Below are 13,969 nucleotides of genomic sequence, written 5' to 3' on the forward strand. Positions count from 1 at the left end.
AGTTGTCACAGTTTCCTCACAATAAGCCCAAACACCATCGCCATTACTATCCACCTGGACCCTATTTCTCGAAAGGTGATTTTTATCAGCGATTACTATCCACCAAGGGAGCGGATTCCTCAAAAGCTATTCTTATCAGCCGCTTAGCCATATCTGACTCTCAACATTTTGTTCCATGTCCTCCGGCGATCCGGTCTCCAACTCAGCCGCTTAGCCTTGGCCCTGGCTACGACCACAACCACCCTTTGCATTTCTCCCATGGGACGAGGCAGCTTGAGCCATCTGTTGACACTGCGGGCCGCAAGGACAGAGTTGGAATACGTTTTCAGACACCAAACCCTCCACCACCAGAGACCTCATCCAGCTAGAAGACGGCCTACGGGAGGTGCCAACTGACTAGGTTAAACACGGACGTGCAGGTGTTATAAAGACACATGTAGTAGAATGTTAAACATTAGACCAATGAAACTGAGCTTTCCCCACCCTAATTACATGGATTTGATCGTATAGTCCACTTGTATTGGTCGATCAAACACTATAACTAAATTAAAGCTTATGAGTACCATTGCAAACCCTCCCCAAATCAAAACTATCAGATTGTTTGTTTTTCTGAAACAGAAAAAGGAACAATTACCCCCTATAATTGATTAATACCATGTTTAAGAACCAAGTCCAAAATTGCATGTGAACTAAAGGTAACATGTTACTAAAACAAACAACAAGCTTCTTAAGAAGGAGCCACAAAGTCCGAGATAGGCCAATGAAATAGCCAGTCCCTGCGCCCCATGCATCATAGGAGGGTTCTATTCTAAACCAAATAAATACACGAGGAATGTATCAAGAAATTTACAAGACATCGGGACACATGGAGCAAGGCATTCATAAAAATTAGAATATACGTTCAACTACAACGACTATACCTTCAACTACAACGACTATGAGGATGGATTATTCAAATTGCACTTGGGCTCTAGGCTTTGAATTTATTTTTTGCTACCACCCAAAAAAATAAGCCCTATCTGAAGGATTCTATGGAGCCTATTTCAGTTCACCATAGTTGTTTTAGGCCTCCCAAATTGAAACCAAAATTCTTGCCTCGTCTCTTTGCAAATGTCAATACTTTAACATTAATCAGCCTCACACCTCGTTCCATCTCATTATTACATTGACTATCACTGATGCCTTTCATATAGCTCTCATCCATCAAAAAAATATAAATTATTATTTTAGTTTATATGATAAAATAGATTTTAGTCTATAACTATTATTTATATTTTATATATTTCAATTTTTTATTTTATTTTTAATTATATATTTATTAATTAATTTTTTAATTTTTTATTAATTATATAATTTGAAATATAATAATTATTAATAGCAATGATTATTATCTAAATTTTATTTTAATACAATTAAATATTATTGTCTTTAGATGGTTTTGAAAATTTTATTTATAATTTTATTAATAAAAAATATTATAATATTAAAAATTAAATTAAATCTCTTTATTATTTTTACTATTTTCACTTAATTTTATATATTCTATTCTTATTATATTTAATATTTAATAAAATATTTAAATATTTAATAAAAAAAAATATTTTATGAACATTGCATCTCTCTCATGTGATGTTATTTAACAGTTTTCGCATAAAACAACTATGAGCGAAATTATTCGTACCATTCTCCCAAAGTTGTGATCCATGATCATAAGTAACTTTAATCATATTACTGCAACATTTGTCCGAAAAGTTGTGAACATTGATGATGAGAATATGAAAATTATTATGATACATGATAATAAAAATAAATATTTACTTAAATAGTCGTAGTGATTCATAATAATAAAAGTAATAATTTATTTTATAGTATTATAATAAGTTGTAAATAATGTGTGTTTAAAAAGTGTAAGTTTATATATTATTTATTTATTTCTTTATTTATCTGATATAAATTAATATTTATTTTAGTTTTAACCTAATTAAAGTAAAATAAAATTATTAAATTTAAATTACTATTAAAAATTAAAATCTAGTAAATTTATTTTTATAGATTGATAAATTGAAATATTTTTTTAATGTTAAAAATTAAAATCCAGTAAATCTAATATTTATTGATTAATAATATATTTTCTTAATTGTAATTCGGCACAGTAATTTAATACTAGCTCATACTTAATAAGAATCAAGCAGTGAAACACTCAATCAATCAAACAGTGTTAGCCACTGGACTCGTTAATTTTACGAAAAAATTACAAGAAACAATGGGATATGAGGCCCATTGGATCGACTGTCATTTCTTAGACCATAAAAATTGGAGTAGTCTATTCAGGTTGAGGAATTGTCTGAACTGTCAAAAATGGTTGGAATTCAATTTTTTTTTGTAGAGACAGTATTTGAATCGTGTTTTTTTATGGAGGAAATAGATTTAGCATCATCGAAAACGTCTAAAACACCTAAAATTTTGAAATTTAACAACTATAACTTGAATTTACAAAAATATTTACCAAATTTTCTTTAAATATTTACGCCGTAAGGTGTTTCCCTTTGAAATGAATTGCCCCAGCCGTCGCTGTGTCCTATTGTTCACCGTGGATTTGTGGTGTTAGACAATTGAACAAAGTTTGATCGTTGATCCAAAACTGAAATGGTTTATGTCAGATGTGGGAGCCTGGCGGACGCTCGCAGAGTTTTTGATCAAATACCCAAACATGATGTATGTTTGTGGACTATGATGATCACGGGTTATGCCAGGCAGAGGGTAGCCCACGAGGCTTTAGGGTTGTTCTTCCTCATGCGGCGAGAAGGCGCCCAACCCAATAAGTTCACATTCGCCAGCGTACTCCCTGCTTGCGCCGACTTTGCAGACATCAGAGAAGGACTGGACATTCATGAAGAGATCAAAAGAAGTGGATTGTAGAGTGATGTATTTGTGGAGAATGCCCTGATAGATATGTATGCAAAATGTGGCAGCATAGAGGATGCACGCTATCTGTTTGACAAAATATGTGAACGAAACGTCGTATTCTGGACAGTGTTGATTGCAAGGTATGTGCAAAATGGGCAGGTAGAGGAGGCAATGGAGCTTTTCAAGAAAATGTGGCTTTTGGGTATGAAGCCAAACTCCAAAACATATGCCAATGTTCTGTCGGGATGTGCCGATATGGAACAGGGTATGGAAATTCATGGGGAAATAATCAGAAGTGGTTTCCAGTCTCATGTCTTGGTTGAAAGTGCCCTTGTAGATATGTATGCAAGATGTGGGAGTGTAGAAGATGCACGCCATTTGTTTTCCAAAATGCGTAAACGGGATACCGTGTCATGGGCAGTGATGATTGTAGTTGTTACACGGAATGACTGGGATGAGGAGGCCCTAAAGCTTTTCTGAGAAATGCAATTGGCAGGTGTGAATCCAAACTCGAAGACATTCCAATGTATTCTCCTGGCATGTGCCAATTTGGGAGCTTTGGAACAGGGCATGGAGGTACATGAAGAAATAAATAGAGGGGGATTCCAGTCTGAGGTATCTGTGGGAAATTCCCTACTAGACATGTATACAAAATGTGGGAAAATGGATAAGGTACGTGAAGTATTTGACCAAATGAATCTTCGAGACATCATATCCTGGATGGTGATGATTGCAGGGTATTCCCAGAATGGGCATGCCAAGGAATCCCTGAAGCTTTTCCAGCAAATGCAATGGGCTGATGTGAAGGTGATAGCAAAAACATTTGCTGGTGTTCTCTCAGCATGTGCAAAGTTGGCAGCATTGGATCATGGTATGGAGATCCACAAGGAAATAATTAGTAGTGGATTGTAGTCTGATATCTTTGTGGAGAGTGCCCTGATAGACATGTATATAAGTTGCGGGAGTATAGAGGAGGGACGCAGATTATTTGATAAAATGCCATTACGCGATGAGGTATCTTGGACGGTAATGATTGCAGGTTATGCATAGAATGGTTCGGGAGAAAAATCCCTGAAGCTTTTCAAAGATATGCAACTGGCGGGTGTGAAGCCAACTACAAAAATCTTTGCCAGTTTTCTTTCTGCATGTGGCAACTGGGCAGCTTTGGAGCAAGGTGTAGAAATACATGAACAAATAATTAGAAATGGCCCTATTAGACATGTATGCAAAATGTGGTAGCTTAGACAATGCACGCCACCTGTTTGACATGATGCGACATCGAGATGTTGTCTATTGGATGGCCATGATTGCAGGATATGCCATGCATGGCTATGTAAGTGAGGCCATCACACTCTTTGAAAAAATGAAAGCCTGTGATGTAAAACCAAACCATATCACAATGGTTTTTGCTTTGTCTGCCTGCTGTCATGCAGGCCTAGTCTATGAGGGCCTTCAATACTTCAATTGCATGAGGGACTATTATCACATCATACCTGCGATGGAGCACTACTGCTGGATGGTTGACCTGATTAGCCATGCTGGGTAGCTAGATGAAGCAGAAGGCTTTATCAATAAAATGCCAATCAAACCCGATGCATCTGTTTGGATGTGTTTTCTTGGAGCCTGCAGAATACATAACAATATAGAGTTAGGAGAATCCATGGCAAAACACCTTTTTGAGTTGGATGTGAGAGATGCTGCACCTTATGTGCTTCTCTCAAACATATATGCTATGGCTGGTAGATGGCGTGACTTTGAAAAGGTTAGAAAAATAATGAAAATCGGAGGAGTTAAAAAAACTCCTGGACGCAGTTGGATTGAGGTCAAAAAACAGGTGCATGCCTTCCTTCTGGGTGAGAGGTGACATACATGATCAAAGAGGTTATAGAGATTTTTTTCAGAGATGAAGTGAACAGGGTATGTTCTGATCTAGTTTTCAAGGCTGTATGCAAAAATGAGGAGCGGACTTTAATTTATATAGCAAACGACTTCCATACTTCCCTCAATCAAAATCCCAAGTGGTCTCCAAAACTAGATATATGAATTCCCTCTACCCACCTTGCATTGTTCAAAACATAAAGATAAGCTTCATTCTTAAGACAAGGAGCAAGCATTTTCACTCAACTTGTTTTAATCAAACCAATGAAATTGTTATCATAACTGTTAAATAATTCAACTCCAGTCAACAGCCTTCTCATTCACTCTGCAAGATGTCGAGTCATGGATACCTTGTTAAATTGCTACCAGGCTCAGATACCATTCTTTTATTTAATTCGCCTCAGACTTATCACTGAGATTACATGCCCTAACTGTATCATGTAACTTATGAGGTGGCCGACTTATGAGGGACAAAATGTCTATTCCTTGTCGTGGCAAAGGAATAAATATAGATCCAAAAATATCTAATCACATGGTGCTTGCTATGGGTATGCTTTGAATCTCCTCTAGGGTAACTACAACAAGAAATTCATCAATCCTACAATCAACATATGTTAAACCTTGGAGAAGTTTCCTAGCACTCGTTTTCTCCCCTTGGTCTTTAAAAGATTGTCCATGGTAATCATGGAAGTGGCAAAGTTATATGAATACATTTACTGGCCCAGCATGCAGGCTGGGGAGTTTCAGATCCAGCTCAATGATACATTTAGCATTACGAGCTAAACCAAATACATTGTTGATTATACTAGAATAAATTGTTTATTTTGAATAGTTTGGAGAGCCCTCGAAAGTTAGTGTCTTTGATGAGATTAGAATGACAAGAAAAGGAGTGACCTTGATATTACATCTTGGCAATAGTCCTGTCTTGCTAACATGCTATTTGGTGGACTTAGAAGTCTCCCTATTTGGATGAGTGAGGAATGAAATGTAACTTTCAAAGAAATTGTCATTTCAGCAATAACCAGATTCAATGATTGGTTGCATTGTTGAATATAATTGGCAAATCTTGAAATATCATCAATGATGTTTATCGTCCTGTTAATATTGTTGTCCATGTCTGACTCCCAAGTATCATCCTACTAATATTGTTGTCCATGTCTGACTCACAAGTTCTCCAAGTCATCTTTTTTTTCTTTATTGCTTTGTTCCTGTTATCCTTTGACTTGTTCGGGTAGCTAGAGAATCAATTCACTTGTGTTTTGTATCAGAACCAGCAGTTCCATAAATGAGATCTATGGAACTTCCATTGACATTTGCTAGAGATGTTTTTAACATACTTAGCTGACCCTTGTGATGTCAGGTGTTTGGGGGAGAGAGATTATACCAAATTATGATGCACTCTATGTTCGTCCTCTCACACATGATGATGTTGCTTTTTGGATGTGGGTTGTGATATATGGTAATCATTAGTATATTCTATACTGGCTCATAACACTTTAAATTCTTGTCTTTTACCATGTTGTACCATGGATTGTTCATAATTTACCTGTAGATAATGTATCACCTTATGAATCAAACATCATTTTCCCTACTCATTTTTCACACCCCATCACTTCATCAACATTTTCATGCATTATCATCACTTCTCCTTCCATGCTCGAGTTATCATATGTATTGTAGCAAGGTTCAAAATAAAAAGGAAAATTATTAGGTATAAGAATGTCTAAATAAAAATCAAAGAGCTAAAAAAATGCTCGAGGTAAAAGCAACTAATGTCACATCATGCACATGAGACATGCTGCCTTGCTATAAAAACCAGGTTCTCCCAGCCCCATTCTCAGATTAAAAAGAAGGAAAGAAAGAAGTAAGCATATAAAAAGAGAAAAAGAAAAATAATCTCTAGCTCTTGAAACATCATTTCCCTTGTACCACATTCACCATCATCACTTGCACCCTATTTAGAATCCTAATAAATACATCTTGTCTTAAGGGTTTTCACATGTAATTAAGGTTAACGATGTCCACACGATGGTCAAGTTAGGAAAGAGTTAAAGATTAGCTTAGTCATCGAGTATTAAGAGATTTCACTTGATTGTAATGATTCAAATTTATGAAGGGAACGATACATATTTATAACCAAAACACAGAGATATAGTGAAATTAAACTTCTATTAATAAATGGAAAATGTTGAAATTGTATCAATGGTATCTCTATCTTTGAATGGAAATTGATGCAAGTAAAAGGAAGTAAGAGTTATGGCCCTGTTGTGACCAGCAACAACCCCCCTTTTTATTTAGTTTTAGAAATAAAGCTAAATAAATGGGGACCCTTCTAAACAATAAAAACTAGTGCTTATCTTTCCCTTAGTTTATTTTCAAGATATATGTGAAAAAATTAATCAATCCTATAAAAAAAAAATTAACAAAGTAATATTTTCTTTTATAGTTGAGATGTGAAATGTGAATTAGTTACTTTATGTAAATTTAATATTCTTGAAATTTAAAAGTTCAAATTTATGGAGAAATATTTGAAAGTAAAAACTACTTACAGAAATCAAGTAGACTCAATTAGTTTTTAAAAAAGTGAATTTATTTCTATATTTAAAAATATATTTTTAATAATAATAAACTATTTAAAATATTGACAAATATAAAATAAAAATTAATAACTTTAAAATTATAAAAAAAAGTGAGAATGTTTGTAGAGTTTGTTTTAATCCCAACAAAAATTATTCATAAGATATATAAATAGTTTGTTTTTTATTTAATTAAGAAGCTTTTCTTTCATGTTATAAAATATATTAATGAACCAAAACCCAAATATATTAGAAAAAGAAATGGAAATTTACCTTCCATTAGCTCCAAAAACCGAATCCATTCCATACTTTAAATAATAAAAAATTAAAAATAAAAGTTCGATCTTCCAAGGCAGAGCAGTATTCTATTTTTTATCTTGTAATTGAAGAATTTACCATCCCAATATATAAAGATGCTATCAATTTATAAGAAAATATAGAGACAGACAAAAAAAACAGCCCTTCTGTAACAAAATTGCCACATATAAGCGAACATTACACACTCCATAAAACAGAAAAAGTGTAACTTCCCATTCCATTCATAACACAGTTGATGCTTAAAAAGTGTAACTTCCCATAATGGTAAAACAAATAGGAGGAACTTTCATAATGATAAAACAATTCCAGAGTGTGAGGTATCCACTTTTTATTCACACACAAAACAACCCATCAACAAAGCTTGCTTTCACTTTTCCTTGCAAGGAATCATGAATTTGATTTTACTTCAGAAATTAACCAAAAAAAAAATGCATATGGTAGAGAGCCTTAGTCACATCCTTAAACTTCAATGTTGGTTGTTATGGAAATCAACTTAGGGCTATTGCCAACTATCAAATGAAGGTTGGTGCTCGTAGTGAAGGAAATCGACTTATTGCCAACTATCCAACAAACCTTGAAGTGAAAATTACATTACATTATGTACAAAAATGGATATAGTTTGAACATGTAAACTCCCCAAGTTTTCTTGTGCCCCTCATTGATGGCTGCTGTTAAGCTATAACATGGGGAAAAGCTCCCCCCTTCCCTTACAGTTCGTTGCTTAGGGTTGCACGGTTTCCATATCCAACCATTAATCCAGTCAGCTTCTTATTACTCAGACGCTCTTGGCAAACCGTCGAGTCTTCAAATCTATTACCAAATTATGAAAAAAATCAAATAAATAATGAATTCATGACTATCTTTGGACAGTATCTATGTATGATTAATTTCATTGTGACATAATAGCTAAGATAAAATATCATTAGGTAAGAAACCCAATTTAAATCTTGAAGATACATAATCTTCAGTGATTTTAATATCTGAAGAATAATTAATTGCTCTGTACCTATCAGGGAATGGTATCAGGTGTTGCAAACTCTGTGCTAAATTGACAGCATCTTCTGCATTATCGACTATTTGATTGAAACATATATATCTCCCATAGGCAGATGGATCTTCATAAGCACATATATGTGCATCCACTAGAAGCCTTATGTCTACACTAGCTAAAGTGCCCTTCCCGTACATTTTTGCAGCCCCTGCAATAAAAAAGACTAGCCACTGTAAATAAACTAGCTAATATTTTTCACTTCCATAGATTAGATCCTCTCCAAGGGATTACTATACCATATTTGTACGTTCTAGAGCAGAGTCTATTTGATATGCAAATCTCTCACCCTCACCTTTAAGATATGCAATGGTAGATCCTGAGCTTTTGTATGTGATACCAGGTCCCACAATCAGAGATGAGTTGATTGTCACCATATTCAACCCCTTGTCCATGGCCATCGCCCATGCAGCCTTCTCTGATAGTGTCTTGGCTAATGCGTACCACAACTGTGAACAGGAAATATTGTGTAATTAGAACATAATACCACAAATCACTGCAAGGTTCGGAATACTGTTATTAAACTGTACAGCTTTGAACTCCACAATCTTTGAGAAACACCCAAATTTTATACATATACCCCTTCAAAAAAATGATGAATACCGCACCACAATGTATTTAGGTTCTCTCTGTAAAAATATATATACTTAGCACAAAGCCATTTTAGCCCTGTTTCAGTATACACCAAAGATTTAGACAAGGGTTACATATCTAGACTTTCTCATTATTTGATGAATTTATAACCTGGGAAACTTCAAAGACAAAACTGAATTAGATATGGATTGTTGCATATAGAGAAGATATATGCACTCTGTTGTCTATGATGTGGTATCACTTCAGCAATCTTAAGAGGCAAAATATCAATTGGATATGGATTATTGCAGGGTTATCTGCAATATGTAGCATGTATTATCATTTGAGCAATTTCGAAAAGCCAAAAGCTAATTGGATATGGATTCATGGACTGAAAGAAGCAAGATGAATATGTAGCATGTATTATCATTTGAGCAATTTCAAAAATCCAAAATCTAATTGGATATGGATTCATGGACTAAGAGAACGCTGAAGCAAGATGCATTGTATAGCTTAGTAAAATGATGGTGGACAAACTAAAATATGAAAGAGTCAATTGGATTTATTTCTTTAGACTGGAAGGATAAATTATGCTTTTCCCCACCCAGATACAATTGTTACAGATGTCATGTTTAGCTCATATTAAATATACTATTGTCATGGATTCCATCGCCTTGGAAAACTACTATTGTAGTTGGCCTTGAAAAACTGTAGATGCAAACGTTGAATTTATTTATTAGAATAACTAATCTGATCAAAGCAGCTTTAGATGCAAACTTCTGAGTTACCTACTAGATTAAGCAACTAATCAGACCAACACTATCGAACATACCATTCAGTTAGATATCGTTAACAAGTTAAAAGGAAAAAGTGATAAATCAGTCCAGTTTACTTAGGTTGTATACTAAACTTAACATTTTGTCATTTAAAAATTATATATACAGACCTTCAATTTCCTGCAAAGATTTGCATCACTCCAATGCCTCTCATCAAGGGCATTAACCTTGTAGTCTCCATCTTCTCTCCAAATTGCTGCAGCCACAGAAGAAGTGAACACAACTTTCTCAATGGTCTAGGTCTGAGCACATGCTTCCAGTGCATTGTGGGCTGCTTGTACTTCAAGTTCTGCCATCACTTCCTGTATTACACAAGTCCACATCTATCAATATTCAACCCTTCCAATACATATACCAAAATGCCCACATCTTTAATTCAAAGGTTCACTAACTTACATCATAACCTGCAGCACTCTGAGGGTGTTCAAAGCTATAGAACAAACCAGAACAACCCTTGAGCGCATCAGTAATGTTGTGATAATCCAAGACGTCTGCATAGAAGATCTACAATCGATCCCCATGCAATTTTCTGAGAGACTCAACTTCGCCTGCTACCATTTAAAATCATCAATGAAGAATGCCGACATACTATAAGTTCAATCAAAAAGAAATGTGAAAACCTTCATCTCAATTTCAAGGTGACTGAGAATTCAAAATAGGGATGGGATGGCACAATTTTCCAATATTTATTCTTAGGGGTTTGAAAAAAAAGGTAATGCATCAAACTTGGGTTAAAATCTTAAATTCATAGATTCATCTTAACATGAAATTTATCAAGAAACTACAAAATCTTGTTCTCTTTTCAATAAATAAACACACCAGTGTCTCTCTGCACAGTGGCGTGCACTGAATAGCCTCGTTGCAGAAGGCCCTGAACAATCCACAAGCCTACATGATTGGACACATACATGACACAGACGACCTTGCCATTGCCCTTAGAGGGGTTCAGACTAGAGGTAAACACCAGCATGGTTGCTCTCTCCACAAATCATTTTTCCGAATGCAGGCCTGCAAGAGAGAGACATAAGTAAAAGAGTATGCGTGGTAGACCATGGCAGGAGCGTTCACTGGATTCATGGGATTGGCTTCTGTGTGAAGTTGAATGGCAGGGAGTAGTCTACCCAGGCAGAGGAATTCGTGAGGGAGAAGCTCGCGGGTTATTTCCGAATTCAAATTCCATGGTGAATTAACTTCCCGGTGGTAAGACACGATGGAAATTGGAATGTTTGTCAGGAACCTGTCACTCATCGACATTAATGAGGAGGGTGGCGGAAGGCGGAGGAATTGCCGGTGGCCGGAGCCGGAGGTTTTTCCGGGCGGTGACGGAAACCGGGCAATTCCTCCGCCTGGGTAGAGTACTCCCATCTAATTTGTTGAACTTCAACCTTGGGAACTAAGACGAATGCTAACTATTTTTTCCATGTCATTTTTTTCTTCTTTATAAATGATGATGTGCCCAACCACATACTAGCACTTACAGTAATATATTCATCTAAATTTGTCATACGTTTGCTTAATATTTTGTGCATTGTATGGGCTGCGATAGCTTTTTAATTTTTGTACTCCTTAGAGATTCTTGCAAGGGGAATGTGATGGCCTTTTTATTTTATTACTCTTAGACACTCTTGGTAGTGCCAAATGGTACTTCGAAATATTGTTGTTATAAAATAATAGCTGCATTGCACAAGAATCTAGAATGTCGAAACATTGGGAAGGTGGATATGATTGTTTATAACATCAAAGTTTCTTCACATTGCACAAGTATCTAGAATGCAGGACATTGGGAATGTGGATATGAGGGTTTAGAATAATGAAGTTCCTTCCAAATTTACAAGAAACGTCAGGTTGGGAGTGACAATACTATAAATTAAATAATTATGAGAAAATATTCTAAATCACAATACATCTTATAGTGAGTAGTGCATTGATATATATCATATTTCAATTTATAAAATGTTTGAAGGTATTACTTACCAATGTTCAGATTACATTCATACAATGTTTGAAGGTATTACTTACCAATGTTTAGATTACATTCATACTCTATTTGAAGGTATTACTTACCAATGTTCAGATTACATTCATACGCTGTTTGAAGGTATTACTTACTAATGTTCAGATACATTCATGATAGATGAATATAATCCACGTATATTTGGTTAAATTCAAAACTGATTGAAATATAATGCCAATATTGGAATGTTATGCTTCTTATAAATGCGTATATTCTACTATTTATTTCAATCAAAATGTGGGCTATTTCTGAACTATTTTGTCTCCTAGGAATGCTTCAGATTTTAGTATTTAAATTTTATTTCAATCAAATGCCTCCTATTTGTTGGAAATGCAATATGGTATATACTATAGTATATCAGACTTTACTATGTTAGTATAATCAACTATTCAACAAGTTACAAGTAACAAAACTCAGCTACTGTTTTCTATAACTAAAGCCTGGAAAGTAAACTTCACATGTTAGTATACCCAACTATTCAACAGTTAACAAGTAACAAAACTCAGCTACTGTTTTCTATATCTAAAGCCTGGAAAGTAAACTTCACACGTCATGTCATAAGCTATAATATTTTGGCTTTAGCAGACCATATAGGGAATTAGTAAAACCACAGCAAAATTTAAGAAACCATGCAGTGTAACTTACAACACTACAGTGAATCACATAACAAACTTTAGTGGACAAGCATACCTGGGAAATGCTAGTTTCAGAAAGTAACAAATATGTTGAGATGACCAAATGGTGGCAAAATGCCTCACACAGTTTCTCATGATGTACTACCAAAATGCTATTCAATGCATCTCTCTTATCTATGATTCTTCAATGTGCCTCATCCCTCAAACAATTGTGACTACTAAATACACCTTGGTCCTCCTCACACTAGATTCACAATGTTGCTTTACTTACACAATGACTCATAATACAACATGATGTGAAATGCCAAATAATACCTAACAAATGTGTATTCTCCATGATGAAGTAGCTAATTTATAGATAAAAATTAACACTTTAAAACTGTTTTATAGTTTTTTGGAAGCATCATGAAATTGACATTGAAACATTGAGAAAGCATCATCAAGAATGCAAAAATTTAGGGCCCACGAACTTGAAAGCTTGTAGGTGATTCTGTCAGATTAAGAAAGCTTGTATTGGAAACTCGATTTAAAATGTTACCAAATTCCATTCCTGGGTCTCGAAGCTCGCAAGTTCTCTATTCTTCATGATGGAGTAGTAATAATCTCTGTTCTTCACGATGGAGTAGCTATTTTATAGATAGAAATTAGAACTTATAAAATTGTTTTGTAATTTTTTTCGGAAGCATCATGAAATTGACATTGAAATAGTGATAAAACATTATCAAGAATGCAAAAATTTAGGGGCCATGAACTTGAAAGTTTGTGGGTGATTCCCGTTAGTTTGTATTGGAAACTCCATTTAAAAATGTTACCAAATTCCATTCCTGGGTCTTGAAGCTCCCAAGTTCTGTGCTGTAGTTTTTAAGGACATTTAATATCCTCATGGCTTATATTACTATTCCCTGAAGATGGAATCTTCCATAATAATCTTCTATGCGTGTACGCATTCGTTTGAAACTTTGATGTTCAATCATGTTTCCCTTGTAGAATGTTACCAAATACCAAATTCCATTCATGGGTCTTGAAGCTCCCAAGTTCTGTGCTTTAGTTTTTAAGGACATTTAATATCCTCATGGCTTATATTACGATTCCCTGAAGAAGGAATCTTCCATAATAATCCTCTATGCGTGTACGAATTCGTTTTGTCTGGATGACAAATTCCAAAATTTGACTGTGGGAGTGTT

General features: G+C 34.9%; 3 pseudogenes; 2 read left to right on the forward strand and 1 right to left on the reverse strand.

Moving 5' to 3' along the window:
• Positions 1–2,952: 2,952 nt before the first annotated feature.
• On the forward strand, positions 2,953–3,387 carry LOC149166291 (pentatricopeptide repeat-containing protein At2g33680 pseudogene; annotated as a pseudogene).
• A 3-nt stretch (positions 3,388–3,390) lies between these two features.
• LOC149166292 (pentatricopeptide repeat-containing protein At2g20540 pseudogene) lies at positions 3,391–3,819 on the forward strand (annotated as a pseudogene).
• A 4,567-nt stretch (positions 3,820–8,386) lies between these two features.
• On the reverse strand, positions 8,387–11,106 carry LOC149166293 (cinnamoyl-CoA reductase-like SNL6; annotated as a pseudogene).
• Positions 11,107–13,969: the final 2,863 nt, after the last annotated feature.

The sequence above is a fragment of the Pinus tabuliformis genome, chromosome 5_1 (assembly GCF_031772625.1).
Source record: "Pinus tabuliformis cultivar Carrire ecotype Pingquan chromosome 5_1, CPIR1, whole genome shotgun sequence".
In the NCBI taxonomy this organism is placed as follows: Eukaryota; Viridiplantae; Streptophyta; class Pinopsida; order Pinales; family Pinaceae; genus Pinus; species Pinus tabuliformis.